Genomic DNA, 21,923 nt, shown 5'->3' on the forward strand with positions numbered 1-21,923 from the left:
AAATGGAACTGTCACTTCCAACGGGTGAAGTTGGAAGGGAGAGCATTCTTTTTATGCTGGCAAAGAACTGGAAAATGATCAGATACCCATCAATTAGGGAAAGGCTGAATAAGTTATGGCATATGAAAGTAATGGAATATTATTGTTCTATAAAACATGATGAGCAAGATGATTTTAGAAAGGCCTGTCAATTCTGATGGACGTGGCTCTTTCCAACAATAAGATGATTCAGACCAGTTCCAATGATCTTGTGATGAAGAGAGGTCCGTGGGAACTGAAGATGGACTACAACATAGCATTTTCACTTTTTTTGTTGATGTTTGCTTGCATTTTGTTTTCTTTCTCAGTTTTTTTCCCTTTTTCATCTGATTTTTCTTGTGCAGCAAGATAATTGTATAAATATGTATACTTATATTGAATTTAACATATATTTTCACATATTTAACATGTATTGGGTTACATGCCATCTAGGGGAGGAGGTGAAGGGAAGGAGGAGAAAACTTGGAACCCAAACTTTTGCAAGGGTCAATGTTGAAAAATTACCCATGCATATGATAAAAAGCTTTAATTAAAAAATGTTTTTTTCAAAGCAAAAAAAAAAAAAAAATAGAAAGGCTTGGAAAGATTTATACAAACAGATACTGAGGGAAACAAGTAGAACCAGGCACACACACAGTAACAGCAAGATGGTGCAATGATCAACTATGAAATTCTTGGTTCTTCTCAGTGGTTCTCTGATCCAAGACAACTTTGGATGGAAAACGCCATCTGCCATTGGCCATCCAGAGAGAGAAGTATGGAGCCTGCATGAAAAACAACACATGCTATTTTATTTTATTTTTAAATTTTTTCTTCTGTTTTTTTTTTTCTCTCGTGGTTTTTCCCTTTTTTCCTGATTTTTTTCTCCCAACACATTTCATAAATATGTTTTTTTAAAAAAGAATATATATGTATAACCAGAAAAAAAAGAAAACAATAACAAAAAGAAAAGAAAAGGGAGAACATTCTAAGCAGGGGGAACAGCCTATACCATAGTATTGGATTGGAAACAGAGTAATATATATGAAGAACAACCAGACCAGGTTGGCTGGAATTGCATCCCAGACAGATGAGGGAGAATTGTGTGAAATCTTTTGCAAAAAGTAAGACAGATGCTCCATCATAAAAGCTCATAAATGCTAACCAGAGAAGCTTGTGTTCTTATAATGGCAAGAGGGACTCCTACAAAGTATTAGAGTAGTACACTTTCACATGCTTTTGTAATATTAATTTGGTAGCTGTGAATAGGGTTGATTAGAGGAAAAAGAGACTAGAAGCAAGAAACATGTTAATAATTATCTTCAATATTTAAAGAGTTAGTATACAGAAAAAAATATTAGATTTCCCCCAAATTAGTAGGAACAAAAGGTGGAAGTTGTGAGGAGGGAGATTTAAGCTCAATATGAAGATAGAACCCTAAGAATTCTATTTGTCCAGAAGTCAAACGGGCTGCCGGAGAAGTTAGTGGAGTAAACTTCTCATTACTGGAGAATTCCAACTGGATGCTCTATGATCACATCCCTCTTAGCGATGCTATAGGGCTTAGCACAATATTTGGCACATAGTGGGTGCTTATAATTATAACAATAGCTAATATTTGTATAGCCCTTATCATGTCCAAGAACCATGTTAAGAGCTTTAAACTTATCTCATTTGATCCTCATAATAATCCTGGGATGCAATTATTATCACTATTTTATAGATAAGAAAATGAAGCAAACAATTTAAATAACTTGCCCAGGAACTTGTTATTTGTAGCAAGTAAATTTCTAAGGTCACATTTGAACTATATTTTCCATACTATAGGCCAGGTGCTCTATCTACTGCACCACTTAACCACCCTTAATCAGTGTCTACTGACTGGCTGACCCACAGGATATTTCTGTTCAGCCCCTATTAGACAAGCCGACCTCTGAGGTCTCTTTCAACCTGGAAGTTCCATGAGTCTGTGACACTGTTTCCCAATAACTGTACCATTCTGTCCCGATCTGTTCCAAAACACAATATCACTGCTCCCGTCTTGCTACCGGTAACAAATTCAGAATGATCAGCCAAGTGTTATCTCAATTCTCTGTCCAGATGGTATGTTTTTTCCCCTACTTCTTAGTCATTTTATGTCTTTATGAAGAGAATTATGTAGATTTTGGTCATGAGAGAGGAAGAGAGAAGAGAAGACAATAAGCATTTCTATAATACCTACTACATCCCAGGCACTTTTACAAACATCATCTCATTTGATCCTTACAACCAACTGTGAAGTAGGTGATATTATTATTCTCATTTTACAGTTGAGGCAAATAGCTGTTAAGTGTTTAGTGCAGGATCATATGGCTAAGTGGATGAGGTTTCCCTAACTCCAGGCCCAGTGCTCTATTGACTGTATCACCTTTTTTCCTCACTTTGATTCAGATCATGCTCAATTACTATAAAAGCCAATAGAACACATCCCTTCCTTTTTTTTTTTTTTTTTTTTTTTAATAAGGGAAAAGAAGTCTGCATATTCTGGTATGGTTGTAGATGGCTCTGGAAATAACTTCAGACAACAGATCAGTGTAATTTCAACAGCTCTAGCAGAGTGCCCACTACTCCAAAATAACCCTCTTTCACTTGCCCCTTGGACTAATTATCCAATGAATATGAAAGAAGTCTTATGGAAATGGTATTAATTCGCAAAACATTTCCACCAAGTACCACCTGTTAATATTCTCATTGAGAGTCCACATTTGTGCCATTGAGCCAATGTTGTTGGCAATGGTGACTGAAGTCACTCTGGCTAGATCCCTTTTGCTGACAGCCTCTCTTTTCTCCTTGTTCACCATGTTTCTAAAACTAGAGGCTACAATCCAGCTTGTCCCCTCCACAGTCCATTCCGGTACTCTCTCCATTAAATGCCATTTCAAGAAACTCTTCAAAAGAGATACAGCCAATCAGAAGACAGCAAAGACCAAAAAAAGTTCCTCCTCCAAGACTGGTACCAGTAACACGCTTATAATTATCATTCGAATATACTGTCAAGATACTAATCTCAGAGCTGATGTTCACCAGAAAAAAAGAAGATATGGATTTTTCAGGATTCTTCCTCTAAGATAGAGATGAGAGATAACATTTAATGTATATTTCGGAAGTTTTGTTTTAGAATGGTCTGACATTTGAATAGCTTTCAAAACAGGCTTTGGTAAAGAATGTGAAGCTTTAAAAGTGCTTGCATAACATGTTTAACTCACATTGCTGTCTAAGGGAGGAGATGGGAGGAAGGGAAGGAGAAAAATTTGGACAAGGTTTTGCAAGGGTGAATGGTGAAAATTATCTTTGCGTGTATTTAGAAAATAAAAAGCTATTATTAAAAAAAAATGCCTGCATAGGATTTGAATTTTCACAGTCCCTAATATCTGTCAGTCAAAGGAGGAAATACTGAGAGTCTGGGAGTGATGAGAATTGCAGGACTTTCAACATTTCCAGAAGCAGAAAGTCTTAGGTATGTCATGAGAAAGCCTCTTATTACCACCCAGAGATGAGAACAATACAGATCGGGAGAAGATTCACATTATTGTAGCTGTGGTTTCCAAAGAACCATCATTAGAATTATGACTACTACAGCTCAAGTATCATAAATGTTTAAAACCTGATATTAAAAATGATCCCAGGTACTCATTTCTTTCTGCTATGAAAATACTATACGTTAAGTACTTTTGACTTTTTAAAAAGCTATTTATATATGCATTACTCTTGGAAGGAGGAGACCTGAAATCCCAGTTTGGCCAACTGGGAAAGGAACTAGTTGGGACCTCAGTATTCTCATTTGTAAAATAAGGAGGCTGGACAAGGAGATTCTCTCAGCTCCTTTCTAGATGTAAAATTCTATAAGTATATAAAGAGAAGAAAGTAGAGCAGCCCAGGGGTTTTCAAAGAGAAAGCTTAATATCTTTTGGGAATTTCAACAAAGTTTTGTAGTCTGAGTAATAATAATAGTACCTTAAGGCCAGTAAAGTGCTTACAGATTTTACACAATTTGATTTTATATCAGTCCTCCTTGGGTGGATACCTTAACTGTAACGGCCCCCATTTTTACAGATGAAGAAACTAAGGCTTAAAGATTCAAAGGCTTATCAATGGTCACCCAGTTAAGAAGTACCAGAGGATGCAAGCCTTCTCAGCTGACTTGCAGCTATCTGTGTTGGCTACAAGCCATCTCTCTAGATATAAGCTACAAGAGCTGTGAATGTTATAATTCTCTGCAAATTCCTCAAATGAGTTTTATGGCAAGAAAGAAGAAGCAGAGAGTCAAGAAAAGGGAAGGAAAAAAAAGTGAAATAGTGAAATTTTTTTTACCAAGAAAATTTGCTAATAAATGTGCTATCATTTGGCTGTTGTCTTTGTTCAGTCATTTCATCCATGTCTATCTCTTTGTGATCTCCGTTGGGGTTTTCTTCTCAAAGATACTAGAGAGATTTGCCATTTCTGTCTCCAGTTCATTTTAGAGATGAGAAAACTGAGGCAAACAGGTCTAAGTGACTTGCCTGGGGTCACATGGCTGGTCAGTGTCTGAGGTCAGATTTGAACTTGGGAAGATGGATCCTACTTACGGATGCTCTAAGCACAGTGGTGCCATCTAGCTTCTGCTTGGCTTGCACATTGGAAAATCAGCTGGAGAATAAAAGTCAATTATAAATTAATCATTGTAAATCAATGCAAGATCCCAGAAGTCAATCAACTAACATTCATTTATTAAACATCCATCATGTGCCAGAGACTATACTAGGTTAAAAAGGAGAAGGAAACAGACCTTCATCTCAAAGGCTTCCATTTTCTCAGTAAATTATCAGACGATATCGGTATTAAACAATTATTGATAAATGATCGGGCAATATTAGATCGTCGCCAGATTAAATAGGGACAACTAGAACTCAGTTTACAACCCTGTCAACTTTTAACAATGATGTTTTAAAAACAAGTTGGTGGAAAGATGGGGATTATGAGGTGTCAGGGGAAACAATGATACGTAGAGATCATGTAGCCCACCAGTTAGTAATACAAAAGATCAGGGCTTAAATGGCAGATTTAGAAGGCTGCATCCCTTCCAAGAGCCCTGTGAGTTTCCTAGCCCTCCTTCCTTGTTTAGGAGAAAAAAGATCTAAAACATTACATGAGAATCTATCTTTCTACATAAGTATTTGTTAAGATTATTTTCTAAAGGTGGAGATTTCATTTTTAAATAATATTGTAAGATTGTATTGTGTGTTTAACATATTTTGGATCACTTGCCCTACAGGGAAAAGAATGGGGGAAGGGAGGGAAAAAATTAGAACACAGGGAGTGAATGCTGAAAATTATCTGTGTATATATTTTGAAAATAAAAAAGATATAATTTTTAAAAAAAAGATTGTACGTGTGCACATGTAAGATAAGTCTGTCCACATGGGTTGTCTATAATAGCATTCATGGAGGCATTATAGATATTTCTGGAATTTTAGCCAAACTTTTCCAAGGGATATTGAGATTACTGCCTTGAAGAAACCAGAAAAGAGACATCTTTTTCTCTAGTTCCTTAGAGAGATGCTAATGTAGCATGACATCCTTTTGTCCTCCTCCACTCTCCACCCCCATTCTCCCAGACAAATATTGCTAATTTGTGGTTATGGCTATTTAGAGGTTGAAAACAAATGGCACTTCCTTGCTCACCAGCCCTTAAGGAGGAAGGGTAATCCCAGTTTAGTCTCTTCCCACCAAACACTAGTTGCACAAAATACCATCACAAAGAGCAAATAGCAAATATTTAGTTAACCCATGTATCCAAGTGGAGCAGAAATTGGAGACTTTATACAGATTTAAATACCCCAGAAAAATACACAAGGCTGAATGAAGAACAAGGTAAGATCTCATCTCAAGATATCATCACATCTGTCTGTTGTCTCTCCTCACCCCTCCCCACCCAGATTCAGTCCCAAAGAATGTCTGGAACTATGTGTCATCTCAAAGAATGTGTCTCCTCCCTTTCCAAGCTGGCTCAAAGGTATAGAATCAATTCTCCCCATCACGATCCACAACGTAGTGTCAGCACTCTGCAGCTATGTCAAATGCCCAGTGGGATGAAAAATGCCCCACGCTTTGCTGGAAACCCGTGTCACACTTTTGTTAAAAGCATCCATTGTGTAGAGAGTACAATGTTAGGTCCTGGGAGAAATACAAAGTGTAGTTATTTGCTTTGAAGGAGCTCTTGGATTCTGGGCATTGATTAAGAGAAGCAGCTGGGAGACTCTACTAGGATTTTCTCAGTCTTCAACCTTCCAGTCCAGAGTGTGAACGGTACAGAAGGACTATTCCCTCAACATCTGGATCTGGAACCCTTTACCACTCTGCTTCTTTCATTGGTTTATTCTTGCCACATCCACTCATATTTTTTCTTAGTCTTCATTCTCTTCAACTTCTTTATAGCTTCTGACCCTCTTAACCAAGATGTGATCTCTTTCTTGCAACTCCCCTTTCTCCAAAATTTCCTAATTTCTTGAAGCTTCCATCATCCTATTGACCGCATTATCAGCATCCTTCCCCTCCACTCTTCTTCCTAACTTTATATACTAAGTTCAAGTTTTTTTTCCCCCTCTCTCACTTCTTCATCTGTGAATTGATCTCATTTAAAGAAGTCAATCTGTTTGGTGACTATTTCCAAATCAGCCCTGACCTCCTAAGCTAACTACTTCCAGTACCTTTCCATGTAGATGTTCCATCACCTCAAATTAAACATCTTGCCAAAGACGTTTTCTTTTCCAGTGTCTCTTTTTATAATCACGGACCCATCTTGCTTTCTCAAGCTTTAGAAATCTTGTAATACTTTCATCTCTTCCTTCTCCTTTATCCCCTAGATCCAGCCACTCATTAAGTCTGATCATTTCTTTCACTGAAATTTCTTTGTTCTGTATTTGTTCTTTCATTTCTATTCCTATTTCATTCCATATCAACAAAGGTTTAAAGGACAAATCCAGATTCTCTAACATTAGTTCTCCTTGTCTCGTAGAAAGTAGGCCTGAAATTGGAATATTAGTTATCAGGAGCAAAGAAGTTCTTATTAAGTTCATTAACTAGGCTTTTCCCAGGTACTAATGTCTAAGACATTAATCCTGTTTTTTTTAAATAAAAATATAATTTCATTAAACAACATACAATCTAGTAGAGCATTTGGGGGGTTGCCTTGGAGTTAGGAGAACTTGGAGAACCAGATGAATGCTGCTTATGTGACTCCAGAAAATTGTTAGACCAGAGCAATGCCATAAGCAATCTTTAAGTTACAGAATTATTGTATATATGCATTTGTAGAGGGATTTTCCTCACTTTGGTAGTTCCCTACTCCGGACCTTGTTAACTCTTGCAATTTAAACACAATAGGAATCATTAGATGGAGAGCATTGAACTGACCAAAATTTATATAAGCTTTGTATCTCCCCCAGCACTTTACTCAACTTTGCATACATTAAGTACTTAATAAATGTTGGTTAAATGAATAGAAAGGTAAACATAGAAATAAAGTAAGGAGCAAGATTTGATGGAATAGAAACACCTAGAGACAACAATAGAATGTAAGGTCGATGAAGGCAAGAACTATTTCATCCTTTTTTTTTTTTTTTTTGGTGGTTCCAATCTAGGATTAACCTCTAGTAAGCATTTATTAAATCCTTGATGATTGATTGAACATAAGACTTTCCCTAATAAATATTTTTTGTTATACATGTGCATTCATTTTCAAAAACACATTTCCTTATGACTTTCCCAAACAATTAAAAAAATAATCATTGTTAATGATAGCTTTAGTTCTCCTTTTCACATGGGGAAAGGTGCCCTACCTAAAAACTCTGAGCCCTAATTTTACATTATTTTGGTTCCATGTTTCTTCCTTTTTTTCTCCTCATCTAGCTTCACTGAGACCTTATAGAGCTTGTACTGAATAGGTTTCTGCTTTTCCAGGGAAAAAAGCCCTTAGTGAGGATAGGTTTTTAGGTGTCGCTAGACTTTTTAATTTGGCACAAATGGCTTTGGGATTCCCCATATGGCCAGAGCATAGAAATCCCTTCCTATTCACTTGGCAGGGTAGGAAAAACAGTAGCTAGAACTAGAACTCTAGACCTGAAGACAGAAAAACCTGAATTTTGATACTCTCAAATATTTCCCAGCTGCATGATCATGGAATCTGGATGGATAGATGAACTAGAAGTGCTTCCTACCCTGGGATTCCTGTCAACCACCTAGGTTCCAAATACTATGGAAGAAAATCAAAATATTGCAACTTACAAGGATAGCAGAGGAAATTTCAAAACTAGCACCAGTGAAGGGACAGCTCTAGATCTATGACTTTTTCATAGTGTAATGAGCGTTCAATCTACACTGCAGCAAAGTAGAATCTAGCTCAAGAACTAAATGGACTAGAGTATTAGCATCTGCCCTTTTCCTTAGTTTCCTTTAATAGGCTGACTCCCAACAGGTAATTATAGGGAGTGATTAGAAACAGTAGACCCAAGCATTTGTCAAGATGGTATATACCTATGCCCAAGCATCCTGTGTCTCAATGTGTGTTTATCACTGTAGAGGATTATTAACCCTTATTTTCTTTGCTCAGCTCTCTAAGGAGGGAGCACCTTTTTCAATATGCTAAACAAGGGAAAACAGCTGTTCCTAATAAACTTTCCCTCAATCTTCACTTTCCCATTCCTTATGATATTGCATGAATCTAATATTTTCATTCTTGTCACTTCTACATATAAAAAGTTTGATTAAACTTTTATATACATGAAATATTTACACATACACAGACACTTTTATATATATAAAATGATATATAGAGTTTGAGAGACAATTTCTGGATAATTAGTCATTTAATTAATTATAGCTGGTGAATAATGAAAGATGCTCATTTATTTGTCTTTTTTGAACCAAAGACAGATCATGGTGAGCTATTGATTTTTATATGTCCTTGGGAAGGTGGGTGTTAGATAGAAATCAAAGCTGATTGGTTAACAATTAATGAGAATGAATATTATAATGAAAGGGAGATCTATTCTGCTAAGGGGTTAGTGAACTTGACTTTGGTTAGATCAGGTTACTTTGGGCCACCCCAGAGTAGACAAAGGATCTACTTTTGCCTCACCCAAACTTAAGCAGAACACAATGGATTTCCCAGCTGGATGGGATTTGACTTGGTTTGGGAGAAAGTTAATTCAATCTCATTATCAGCAATGTCCTTCAGATGCTGGCTGACTAACCTACAAAGGGACTGATTTTTGAAAGAGGAAATAGAAAAGGAGAAAAAAAACTTAGTCCTAATTCAATCATTGGTTGATGATATAAAAGAGACATCAACATTTCTCTCACACTGCTACCAGTTCTTCCCTCTGGGAGCAAGTGAGCAGATCTACTCCCTTCACATCGCAGTTCTTTTGTATCAAGACTGGCATCACATTCTTGAGATGACTGCTTTGACAGAAGAGTGATTAGTTAAATATCCAGGCTGCCTTTAATTGATTTTCATAAGGCATGACCTTTCACCATCTTGGATGCTTTCCTTTCTATGCTCTCTAGCTTATCAATATTCTTTCTAAAATAAAATATGGCCCAGAAGTGGTCACTGTGCTTTAATTATAATCTAATTAAAGTGGAGAACAGTGGGATCATTCTTTTCCAAGTTCTAGTCATCATACTCTCAATGGAACATAAGATTACATTAGTTTTTTTGGCTGCTAAAGCACATTTTTGACAGATTGAGTTTGCAATGTAGTAAAACTCCTAGGTAATTTGTAGGACGACCTCTCCCTTCCCCAAACCCTCTCCCCAAGCATAAGGCTTTACATTTATCCCTGTTAAATTTCATCTTATTCAGTCCGTTGCATTGTTCCAGATCTGTCAAGATTTTGGGGAGGGGGGGATCCCGATTGTTATTGACTGTGTTAACGACCCTTCCTCCCCAGTTCTGTGTCTTCACATTTGATAAATATGTCATATCTAACTTTTATCTAAGTCATTGACTAAAAATATTAATGCCAGACAGAGATCCCCGGGGAATAGTGCACTGGATATTATCTTTCAGACATCAAGCCATGAATGGCTACTCTTTGGCTTCGATCATTCAACCAATTCCTAATCTACTTCATTGGACTGACACCTAACCTATATATATATATATATATATATATATATATATATATATATATATATATATATAACCTATATATTTTTGTACTGTATCTGCAGAGATAGCAAAAGAAACTTAGTCAAAATATTATTGCTCTATAAGAAATGACCAGCAGGATGATTTCAGAAAGGCCTGGAGAGACTTACACGAACTGATGCTGAGTGAAATGAGCAGGGCCAGGAGATATTATATACTTCAACAACAATACTATATTATGATAATTCTGATGGACCTGGCCATTTTCAGCAATGAGATGAACCAAATCAGCTCCAATGGAGCAGTAATGAACTGAGCCAGTTGGACCCAGCAAAAGAACTCTGGGAGATGACTAAGAACCACTACATAGAATTCCCAATCCCTCTATTTTTGTCCACCTGCATTTTTGATTTCCTTCACAGGCTAATTGTACACTATTTCAGAGTCCGATTCTTTTTGTGCAGCAAAATAACTATTTGGACATGTATATATATATATATACATATATATATATATATAGTATTTAATTTATATTTTAACATATTTAACATGTATTGGTCAACCTGCCATCTGGGGGAGGGAGTGGGGGGAAGGAGGGGAAAAATTGGAACAAAAGGTTTGGCAACTGTCAATGCTGTAAAATTACCCCTGCATGTATCTTGTAAATAAAAAGTTATAGTAAATAAATTTAAAAAAAAAGAAACTTAGTCAGTTTCATTTTCTTGATCCCTTATATCATTCTCTTGATCTGGTTCTAATGACTACATCAAAAAGGGAGCTAAGGTTAGTCTGGCATGACTATTCTGGATGAAGTCTATTGTCTCTTTTTCTAGATGATCACTAGTGATTATGTTAACAATACATTCTACTACTTTTCCAGGAATGAAATTCAAACACCTTGGCCAATAATTTGCATGCCCCATTTTCTTCCTTTTTGCTGAAAAACCAAACAACATTTATACTTCTGTAGCTTGTGGTACAGTTTCTTTCGTTCTTTCTTTCCTTTTTTTTTTTATGTTAAACATAGTAGAAACATATGTTAAATTCAATATATGCATACATATTTTTACAATCATTTTGCTGCATAAGAAAAATCAAATCAGACTAGTAAAAAAAAAAAGAAGAAGAAGAAGCAGAATAAAATGCAAACAAGCAATAACAAAAAGAGTGAAAATGCTATGTTGTAATGCACACTCAGTTCCCACAGTCCTCTCTCTGGGTGCAGATGGCCCTCTTCATCACAAGACCATTGGAGCTGGTCTGAATTATCTCATTGTTGAAGATTGCCACATCCATCAGAATTGATCATCGTATAGTCTTCTTGTTGCTGTGTACAATGATCTCCTGATTCTGCTCATTTCACTCAGCATGATTTCTTTTCTTTATGCCAACAAAGACCACTGCCAATGGTTCAGGAATCACATCTTCCAGTTCTTTCCACTGATACAAAGTACATACTTGAACAATATAATTTGCTTTTATCAGGAGCAGCTATCTCTCCAAGGAACCATCTCTCCACTTACTTTGAATATTGATTTTTTATAAGTTATTTTTCTTCCATCCTTTCCAGTGCAAAGATCATTCCCTTTGGTGGAACGCCCCCTCCCCCCCCAATAACAAAAGTTATAATTAGTTCCTTCTTTTTATCATCTCAGCCGTCCCCAAAATGATCTTTCCCTTGTATCTCTTCTTTTCCCCAACATAACTTTCTTTGCTTTCCTTGTCAACAAACTTATTCTAGTTTTACATTTATTCTATATTTATTTATGTATACACATAACACACATAGAAAGAAATATTACTCCAGTAGAACATAAGCTCCTTGAGAACAGAACTTTTTTTTTTTATGTTATATTCCTAAAAGCCTGGCATATAATAGGCACTCAATAAATGCTTATTAATTGACTATTTATTATTAAACAAAAATGCACATGTTTGTCAAGTCCAAAAATGTATGTTTCATTCTATACCACTGGTCCATCACTCATTGTTGGGCTAGCATGCTGCAACTTTGGACTTCTGAAATCATTTTTGGTGACTCTAGAATCTTGATCCAAATGATCTCTTCTATGCTCCTCCATATTTCAAGAATTCCTCCTTTCAAAACTGCCATTTAAAATGCACTTTAATATTTGAAAAAGTATGATATAGAAAGGGCATTTTCTCCTCCATTTTGTTAATGAGCACCATGGAACTTCATTTTGTTTCAGCTAAACACTTCTGGCTGTTGAAAGTCAATCACCAAGGGCTTCTATATCAAAAAGATTCTAGCTAATATGATTTTCAGAGAATATACTTACATATATACATACACAGTAAATATATTTATATGGTTAGTATAAAGTTTATATATATTTATGTTGATTTTATATATATACATATATATATTCAATTTAATTGGCAAAGGGGAAATAACCACAGCGCTCAGGATAATCACAGAAACCCAAGCTATTTTTCAGGGGACCAGTTTTATTCAGCTTCTAAGAACAAGCAAAAACCTGACTCATCATTGTCTGAATCAGTATGTAAGAGGAGTAAGGGTAGAAAAGAAGGATGCAAAAGAGAGTAGACTTGGTTCTGTACACTGTATTTAAGATGACCTTCAGTGATTAGAGTAATTCTCCCATTATTTCTTAATACTTCATTGCTCCCGGTTGTTGAGAACATTGTAACTGGGGTAGGACCTGGTTACCCTTTGTACTGTTTTGGATCAGGAACCATCTACTGTGGGGAAGAGGTATAAATAACAGTGTCAGGAACATAAAACTTAGAACAAGTTGAAACCAGTGATGACGGCAGATAACAAAAAGGTCTTTAAAAAAATTTTTTTTGGCTTGATATGAAGAGATATTTATTTTCAAACAGCTGCCCATAAGTACAAAGGACTATCTGGGGATTGCTGTATCTGTATAGGTAAGTGGAGAGGTTGGGTGGCCTTGTCAGGGATGATATAAAGACATTCATTTTCAGGTATGAGTTGGTCAAGATGGCCTCTGAGGTCACTTCTAACTCAACTCTGAATCTCTCTGGTACCAGTCTGCGCTTCTTCCTGACTGCTGTTAATATTACAATTATCCCTTCTCCCTCGTGACTTTTCCCATTGCTGTTTCAACATATTGTGGGTTGGTATAAGAAATTAAATGGGAAGTTTTGCAGAAACAGATTCAGGAAATAGATCAGAAGATAGAAAGACGCCTGATGTAGATTCTAACATAGCTGTATAAAGTTGATCCGTAAATTAAATTTGGCTTCTTTACCTTCTCTGTTAATGAAATTAGTTACGGGAGCTTTCTGAGAAATCTTTGCAGATTAAAAAAGGGAACACTTAAATTTATTTATTTTTTTTTTAAAGCTTTTTATTTCAAAACATTTGCACGGATAATTTTTCAATATTGACCCTTGCATAGCCTTGTGTTTCAGGTTTCCCTCCTTCCCTTCACCACCTTCCCTAGATGGCAAGCAATTCAATATATGTTAGACATGTTAAAATATAAGTTAAATCCAATATGTGTAAACATATACAATTCTCTTGCTGCACAAGAAAAATCAGATCAAAAAGGAAAGAAAATGAAGAAGAAAACAAAATGCAAGTGAACGACACCAAAAAGTAAAAATACTATATTGTGATCCACACTCAGTTCCCATAGCCCTCTCTTCGGTGTAGATGGCTCTCTTCATCACAAGATCATTAGAAATGGCCTTGGTCACCTCATTATTGGAAAGAGTCATGGGGAACATTTTTAAATTATAATAATAATAATAATAGCTAGCATTTATAAAGTTTACAAAATTCTTTACAAATATTATCTCCTTTAATCTTCATCATAAACGTGGAAAGTGGATATCCTTATTATTCCCATTTTACATATGAAAATGCTAAGGCAGACAGAGTTTAGTGACCTATCCAGGGTCACACAGCTAGTAAGGATCTGAGGCTAAATTTGAATTCAGGTTTTTCCAATTCCAAATTCAGCACTCTATCTCCTATTTTATCAAACTTGCCTGTTTTCCCAAGAACAAAAGTTTTCCACCAAAGAAGAGTAAAGACATGGATGAAGAGGCAACTACGTATTGTTCCAGGCATGGAAATGGCAAAAACACATGCAGTTTTTGAACAAAAACTTTAGGGTCTTTGACTCAAGCCATAAGCTTGAGAAACACAAAAGAGGTTTTTATATCCCTCAGTCCCTGAATAATCCCAGGAAGGACTACATAGTATAAGCCAAGTTCCTAGAGAATCTTCGATCAATAACATACAGCGTTCTCCAGATAAACATGGTCATTAATTTCTGATCAATAGCCATTCATTTATAAAAATCGTTCCAGACATTAAATGGTTCCAGGACCAAGATTTGAAAGACTGAGAGATAATATCCCTCAGTTCAAAAGGGACACTATCAGTTGCCCTCACCTTTAACTAGTAAAATTTTTTATTGTATTAGTTTTCAGCATAACCAATAAAAAGCAAATGCTCCTCATGGCCAAGTGATTTTATATTCAAGGCAAACAAGTGCTATGTATATTTATTTTGTTTCTGCATTCTGGAGAAAAGTTTATAAATGCAGGTTAAAATCTACTCCCTTTTACAGTTAGTGAGATTTGAATTTATAGCAAAAAATTCCAAAGAGTAAGAAATGGGCAAGATTTAAGATCTAAAGAAATCAGTTTGACTTTTTCATGAGATCATATTCTAAAAATCTATATAGAAGAGGTGAGAAGGAGGGTCATATAACCAGGCATGAATACAAAAACCAGGAAGAATGATGTTAGGAAAGCTAAGATTCAGAATGCAATGAGTCTTGCGAAAAAAATCCTGGTGGAAAGTTTAAAACAATCAAAAGGATTAAAAAAAAGCAGTTTGAAACAAGAAAACATGTAAGGAAGTAACTTGAGGAAGATGTTGACAGATGAGTGAAGTATAATGAGATGAGGGTGTAATGTGCACAGATGAGATAAGGTAGAATCATTCAGGTCTTTCTCTGAAATCATAGATCACAGAATTTCTAGTTGGAAGGGACTTTAAAATCATCTGGTCGATGTTTTAATGAGAAAGAGGGTAACATACAACATGAAGTGGGAACTCTAGCTCAAGACAGGTGAGCAGCTGATAGGGAGCTTCTGGTTATTTTACATGAGTTCAGATTCCGCAAATCAGACATATTCTATGCCAGAGTGCCGAGGAAAATTGCACGAGTCATCTCAGAGCGTCGGGAACTGTTAAGAAATCATAAAAAATGAGAGAAACACCAGAAGATGTTTACCAGAAGATAAGAGAGAAAGGCAAATAAATGTTGGCCCAGTTTTCACCGAATTCTGAAATCCACAAACTACTCAGCTTGATATCAGTCCCTGACAAAATTTCATTTGCAGATGCTAACAAAAGACCCAAGAAACTCAGAACTAAATTCATTTGCTTTTTGATGACAGAATTATTAGGTTAGTGGATCAGGAGACTCCAGTTGAAGTCATCTGTGTTGATCACAGCACAAGTCTATTCTCATTTTTTTCATATTATTATTATGGACAAAAGAATGAATTGTGGACTGGACGAAGATAATAAAAGCAAGAATTATAATGAGTGCCACTTGTCTGGTGCTTTAAGCTTTACAAAGCATTCTCCTCTATCAGTCCCCTATAAATGAAGCAATGAAAACATTATCCCATTTTTAGAGGTCAGGAAACTGAGGGACAGTGATAATAATGCTGTTAGGTTACCAGGTACAGCTGCAATCCAAAGGGTGTTGATGATTATATCTTTGTCAATATGGAGGGAGGCCCCTAGTGCAGTAGTTTCAATTTAGGCTTAAAATTTTTCATTGCATTTTAATTTATTTTGTTAAATATTTCCCATTATAACCTGGCTCATACTATATTTGGGAGTCTTGCGGGATGAAATGGAACACTGAAGTCCATAACACTATACATTGCAAATAATTCATTCATGACCCTATTGCAGGGCTTCCCAACATTATTTTTCTGTTACAGATCCCTTTAGCAGTCTGGAACCCTTTATGGATTCCTTTTCAGAATTTTTTTTTTTTTTTTTTTTTTTTGGCTGAGGCAATTGGGGTTAAGTGACTTGGCCAGGGGCACAAGCTAGGAAATATTAAGTGTCTGAGGCTAGATTTGAACCCAGGTCCTCCTGACTTCAGGGCTGATGCTAGAATAACATTTTTAAATGTGTAAAATAAGGCATTTAGAATTACACAATTCTATCCTATTTCAATTCTAATTGAAATACATTTATGAAAAATGTTTAAAAAAGAAAAGGCAAGTTTACAGACCCTAGATTAAGAAATATCCTTGGGGATGGGGAGAAATGTCAGAATCCTCCTCCCATACTTTGAGGAAGGCTGATTCTAAATCATGAATTTGGAATTATTTAATAATTCTCATGAATTATTGAATAGATCCTGATTCTAGGGCCTCAAACCAAGCAGAGACAGCACACTTATAAGAAAGGTTAAAGGACAGGTGTCCCTCTGGCTACCTTCCCAGTGTGTCAGCACACCAGTGGAACATACTCAACACAAACCAAGGGGAAACACTCCAAGTGTTTATACTAACACAGCCCTATTTTCCATTAACACCAGACGCTTACCTGGGCCTGCCTCGTTCTAAGTTTCACAGGGAAATACCTTCAAATACCAGTTTTGGGGCCCCAGCTGACTGACCAGCTAAAGTAACCCCTTCTTTACTTCCTGAAGTGCCCCAGCTGAACTATACCCAGCATTTTCATCAGTTCCTTAGGATAAGACCCAAAAGATGAGCTTTTCACATTTATGAATGACACGAGGTTAGAAGAATTCACTACAATGATTGATGACAGAAACAAGATTCAAAATGATCTCAATAGACTGGAATGCTGGATTGAAACTAGAATGATTAAATTTAACAGAGGGAAAATTTTAAGTCCTACACATGGATTAAAAAAAAATTACCCTAATCCAGGGTGAAAAATGCCTTGTTTGAGAGAAGAACAAAGTTAGGTATCACATGGATAAGATCAGAAGGAAAGCAGAAAATAGGGGAAATAATTTTATAGACAGTTTCTCAGATAAAGATCTTATATCTCAAATATATAAAAAACTTCATCAAATCTATATAAATATGAGTCATTCCCCAAATGCTAAATCATCAAAGGATATTGAACAGGCAGTTTTCCACTGAGGAAATCAAAACAATTTATAGATAGGTGAAATATCTTATTTGGAAGTAGTCAGTATGAAAAATGTTTAAGGATTTTGATTAGCAATGAAATCACCATGATCCAACAGTCTGTCAGTTTGGGAAAAAAGATCATCTACATTTCAGCTTCATTTTGTGCCCGAACCACAGAAAGCAGTCAGGATTCCATAGAAATCTCCGCTGATCAGATCAGACCTGGACCATTGTTGGTTTTACTTCTGAGATCTCCTTTTGAAAGAGATGCTGCTGTAAACTGAACTCAACAGAGGAGGGCAATTACTGAAGAGGCTTGGAAAATGCCATTTGAAGAAGAATTGTTTAAATTGTTTAAATTATTATAAATATTTTAAACATCCACACACAAAACCAGGAGCAAAAATCGAAGCTGTAGCGTGGCACATTCAGCTCTCTACTGGCCCAAGTAAACTGTTTATCCCATGGGAAATGAGCCAGAAAGGATATTTTCCTCTTCTCTCCCATCTTTCTCTGCCCCTGTTCTCCCCACCCATTTTTCTTCCTTTTCTCTCGCTTCCTTTTTCTCTTCTTCCTCCCCATACCAGAGGGGTAGGTTTGCTTAGGAAGGCACTGAGCTGAACTGTAGAAGCTAGACTGAACGTGTCCAGTCTGGGGAGCCTGAGCTAAAGGAGGTTACAGCAGGAAGTCTTCCAAACAGACCTGGATACCTTAACCAAAGCATGGGAAACCTTAACTCCGTATATATGCCAAAGGTAGAGCATGGTGATGAGATTCAATGACAGAGTCACTTCTCCCACGGCCGTGAGCAAACCTGCAACCTGGGTGATGTTTATCTCTGGCGTCCTTCCATCTTCCTTTCTGGATCGTTGGCTTCCAGCCTTGCGTGCCTTCATGCTGTCAAGAGGGAAGTTTGATCCTATCCTGTTCCTTGACTCAAATCAACCCTCCAATCCACCAGTTCTTCCCAGCCAACTTGACCAGTTATCTGCCTAGCGACTTAGCAACCAACTGCTACCAACTCTGCCCTGTGGCCCTTTCATTTCAGTTTATTTCTACCCTTGGGGTGCCTGAAGGTGCCACCTTGACCACATGTCTCCTTGCAAGTGTTGTCAGCAGGGATTAGCAGCAAGAAGAGTAGCAGGACCTGAACCCCAGGGGTACAGCAGGATCAGGACCCTGGGGGATAGCAGGGCCAGGACCCCAGGGGTGCAGCAGGATCAGGACCCCAGGGGTACAGCAGGATCAGGACCCCAGGGGTACAGCAGGACCAGGACTCCATGGGTGTAGCAGGACCAGGACCCCAGGGGTGAAGCAGGATGAGGACCCTGGGGGATAGCAGGACCAGGAACCTAGGAGTATAGCAGGACCAGAACACTAGTGGTGCAGCAGGACTGGAACACCAATGGTGCAGTAGGCCTGGAACCCCAGGGGGGCAGCAGGACTGGATCCTAGGGGTATAGCAGGCCTGGAACCTCAGGAGTGTAGCAGGACCAGAACCCCAGGAATGTAACAGGATCAAAACCCTAGGGGTGCAGAAGTGAGGTTCAATTTCCCCATGCACTTGTGTTGCCAGGGGTATAATTAGCCAGCACACTCAAAAAAAGGAGGCTCAGAGTGTTGCAGCTGATTTTTCTAGCCTGGCCCCAGAACTGCCACTATGTGCTATCCCAGTGAGCAATATCAAGAGAAGTGGAAGGGTCTTCCAGTGCCATTAGCCTGTGTGGTTGGTCACTGCGGTTGGGAATTTCTCTGGAGTTTTTCCTTCTGTTTCCTTCAGTGTTCTTGTTGTTGAGTAGTTTCCCTCATTTGGGGTTTTCTTGACAGAGATCCTGAAATGGTTTACTATTTCCTTCTTCAATTCATTTTACACATGAGGAAACTGAGGCAAGCAGGCTTAAGTGATCAAGGATCACATAACCAATAAATATCTGAAGTTGGATTTGAACTCAGGTGCTCCTGAAACCAGTGCCCTACCCACTGTGCCACCTAATGACTCTAGTATGTGTTTTAATCAAACGCATTTATCCAGACCTTAGAGATCCTCAAAGAACTGTTCTTCAAAGTAGATGCTTCAGGAGGTCATGACATAATTATTTCAGCTCTGCTGAAAGTTCAAAACATTTTAATAATTCTCCTTTTTTGGAACTGCTCTTGCAGCCAATTTATGAATTATACATCATAAAAATGAAAAACTCCCTGGGTCAAGATGTTTTCCTGGACAAAATGAGGAAGGTTAGAGCTCCCTGAGGGGTTCGCTTTTTGGGGGTGCCTGATGTGACTCAGGAAGTTACCACGTTTTTAGTCACCAGCATTTGTCATGGTAGAAACTATTTCCTTGTGGTGTGTGAATACTTGTTTGTTTTTTCATCTGCTGTACCTAGGATGGACTTAACTATTCTCTTTTTTGGAGGCAATTGCCCAGTGTCCCAAGCTAGGAAGTGTCTGAGGCTGGATTTGAACCCAGATCTTCCCGATTCCAGAATCAGATCTGTATCCACTGCAGTGCCACCTGGCTGCCCCCTACTCTTAATCTCTCACCAAGTCCGCTCTTCCTTTAATTCAAGTGTAATGTACTCCTTGATGCTGTCCTGGAACTCTCCATAGGGAAAAGATTTCTCCTGAAATTCCTCTTATCACTTCGCCTGTGTTTCTTCTTTGTACTCATCACACTTTTCTTTGATACTTATGTCCATACATGTGCTCCTCTCTTTGGTTGTAAGGGCTTGGAGAACAGGCAATATATCTTTTCTATGACTTTGTATCTTCAGCCTAAGGGCTTGCACAGAATAGGAACTAACTAAATAAATGTCTATTGATTATGTGTAGTTTTGTTTATAATCTATTATTATTAATTTTATTTTTTAGGTTATATATCTACATTCATTTTTTAGATATTTCTATATGAGTCATGTTGGGAGAGAAAAATCAGAACAAAAGGGGAAAGCCGTGAGAAAGGAATAATAAAACAGAAGGAAAAAAAAGGTGAAAATAGTATGCTTTAGATAATTGTGGAAATACGTATAGAAGAATTGCATATGTTTAACATCTATTGGATTACTCACTGTCTGGGGGAGAGGGAAAAAATATTTGGAACACAAGGTTTTGTAAGAGTGAATGTTGAAAACTATCTTTGTATATATTTTGGGGGAAAAAGCTATTATTAAAAATGTTTTTAAAAGGGAATGTGATTATTGGATAACTTGCCATCTAGGGGAGGGAGTGGGGGAAGAGGGAGAAGATCGGAACACAAGGTTTTGTGAGGGTTAATGTTGAAAAATTATCCATACATATGTTTTGAAAATAAAAAAAACTTTAATTAAAAGGAATATGATTTTGGCAACCATAAGGAGGATGAATTGGAGAGTGAAGAGGTAATAAAATTTGGATCAGGGTGATGGTATGTCAGTGAAAAGAAGGAAACAGACACCACGGATGCTATGGAAGTAGAACTGGGAAACTTGGCGACTGTTTGCAAATAGAGTCACAAGGGAAGGAGGAGGACTAAGTAGATTGGTTTAGCTGTGTCACTGATAGTAGGGATTGTTTTAGTCTTTTATTTTTTTACTCTTATTTATACTTCAATGTCTGAGACATAATAATCTATTATGGTGTCCTCTTAATTGGTCTTGCTATGAATCCCTTCACTCATCAATTCATCTTCCATACAGTGGCCAAAATCATGTTCCTAAAGCACATTACTGATTGTCACTCAAAAAAAATTTTTTTTTAAATCAATTCCTTTTTGCCTTTAGGATAAAATACAAACATCTTCATTTGGAGTGTAAAACCCTTCATAGTTTGCTTCCAGCCTGTGTAATAGATAAATAGATAGATACGCAGTTATTCAGATAGTTGGAATTCAATAAATTGGAATTCAATGGATAGCATTTTCCATCCAAAGTTTATTGGAATTGCCGAGAAAAGCCAAATCTATCACAGTTGATCATCACAATTTTGCTATTGCTTTTAATCCATTATTATTATTATTACCTAGTTATTCTAAAGGAAAATTCTAATGGGAATTATAATGACATGGTTAAGAATTAGGTATCTGGTTTTTAAGCATTCATTGACTAATGTAAAAGTATCTGGTAGGAATGACATTGTCCTCCCAAAAGCTGTGAGATATGTTGTCTGGGGTCTGCTGTCAATATAAATGCTATTTGTCCCCTTGTAAGAACCACCCTACTAAATGTGGAAAAGCAGATTCTATTCCCTAATCAGTGGGATAAAAGCAACATCACTCTCATGATTAATAAAGAGGAAATTCTACAAGAAAATGGCAATCCTTGAACATTAAGGTAGAAATCATGTATGATTAGTCGTGGGAAAACAGACCTAATATTTTTTTCTGTTTTCTGAGCTGTGGCAACAAAAAGTGTTGTTTTGACATTGCTTTTTATCATTTCTCAGGGGATGATATCTTCTAGAAAAGAAACTAAGAAATTAAAACAAAGTATTGCTGAATGGATTAAAAAAAAAATAAGTAATTTTGTTCATCTGGAAGAATCTTCCATCCATTTACGTTCCTATGTTTTAAAAAGATTGATGTAGCTTTTAATTCTTGCTC

The 21,923-nt window shown here is 36.9% G+C and overlaps 1 pseudogene; it reads right to left on the reverse strand.

Moving 5' to 3' along the window:
- Positions 1–2,586: 2,586 nt before the first annotated feature.
- On the reverse strand, positions 2,587–18,246 carry LOC100918668 (annotated as a pseudogene).
- Between the last annotated feature and the right edge of the window lie 3,677 nt (positions 18,247–21,923).

Source organism: Sarcophilus harrisii, chromosome 6 (assembly GCF_902635505.1).
Source record: "Sarcophilus harrisii chromosome 6, mSarHar1.11, whole genome shotgun sequence".
Taxonomy (NCBI): domain Eukaryota; kingdom Metazoa; phylum Chordata; class Mammalia; order Dasyuromorphia; family Dasyuridae; genus Sarcophilus; species Sarcophilus harrisii.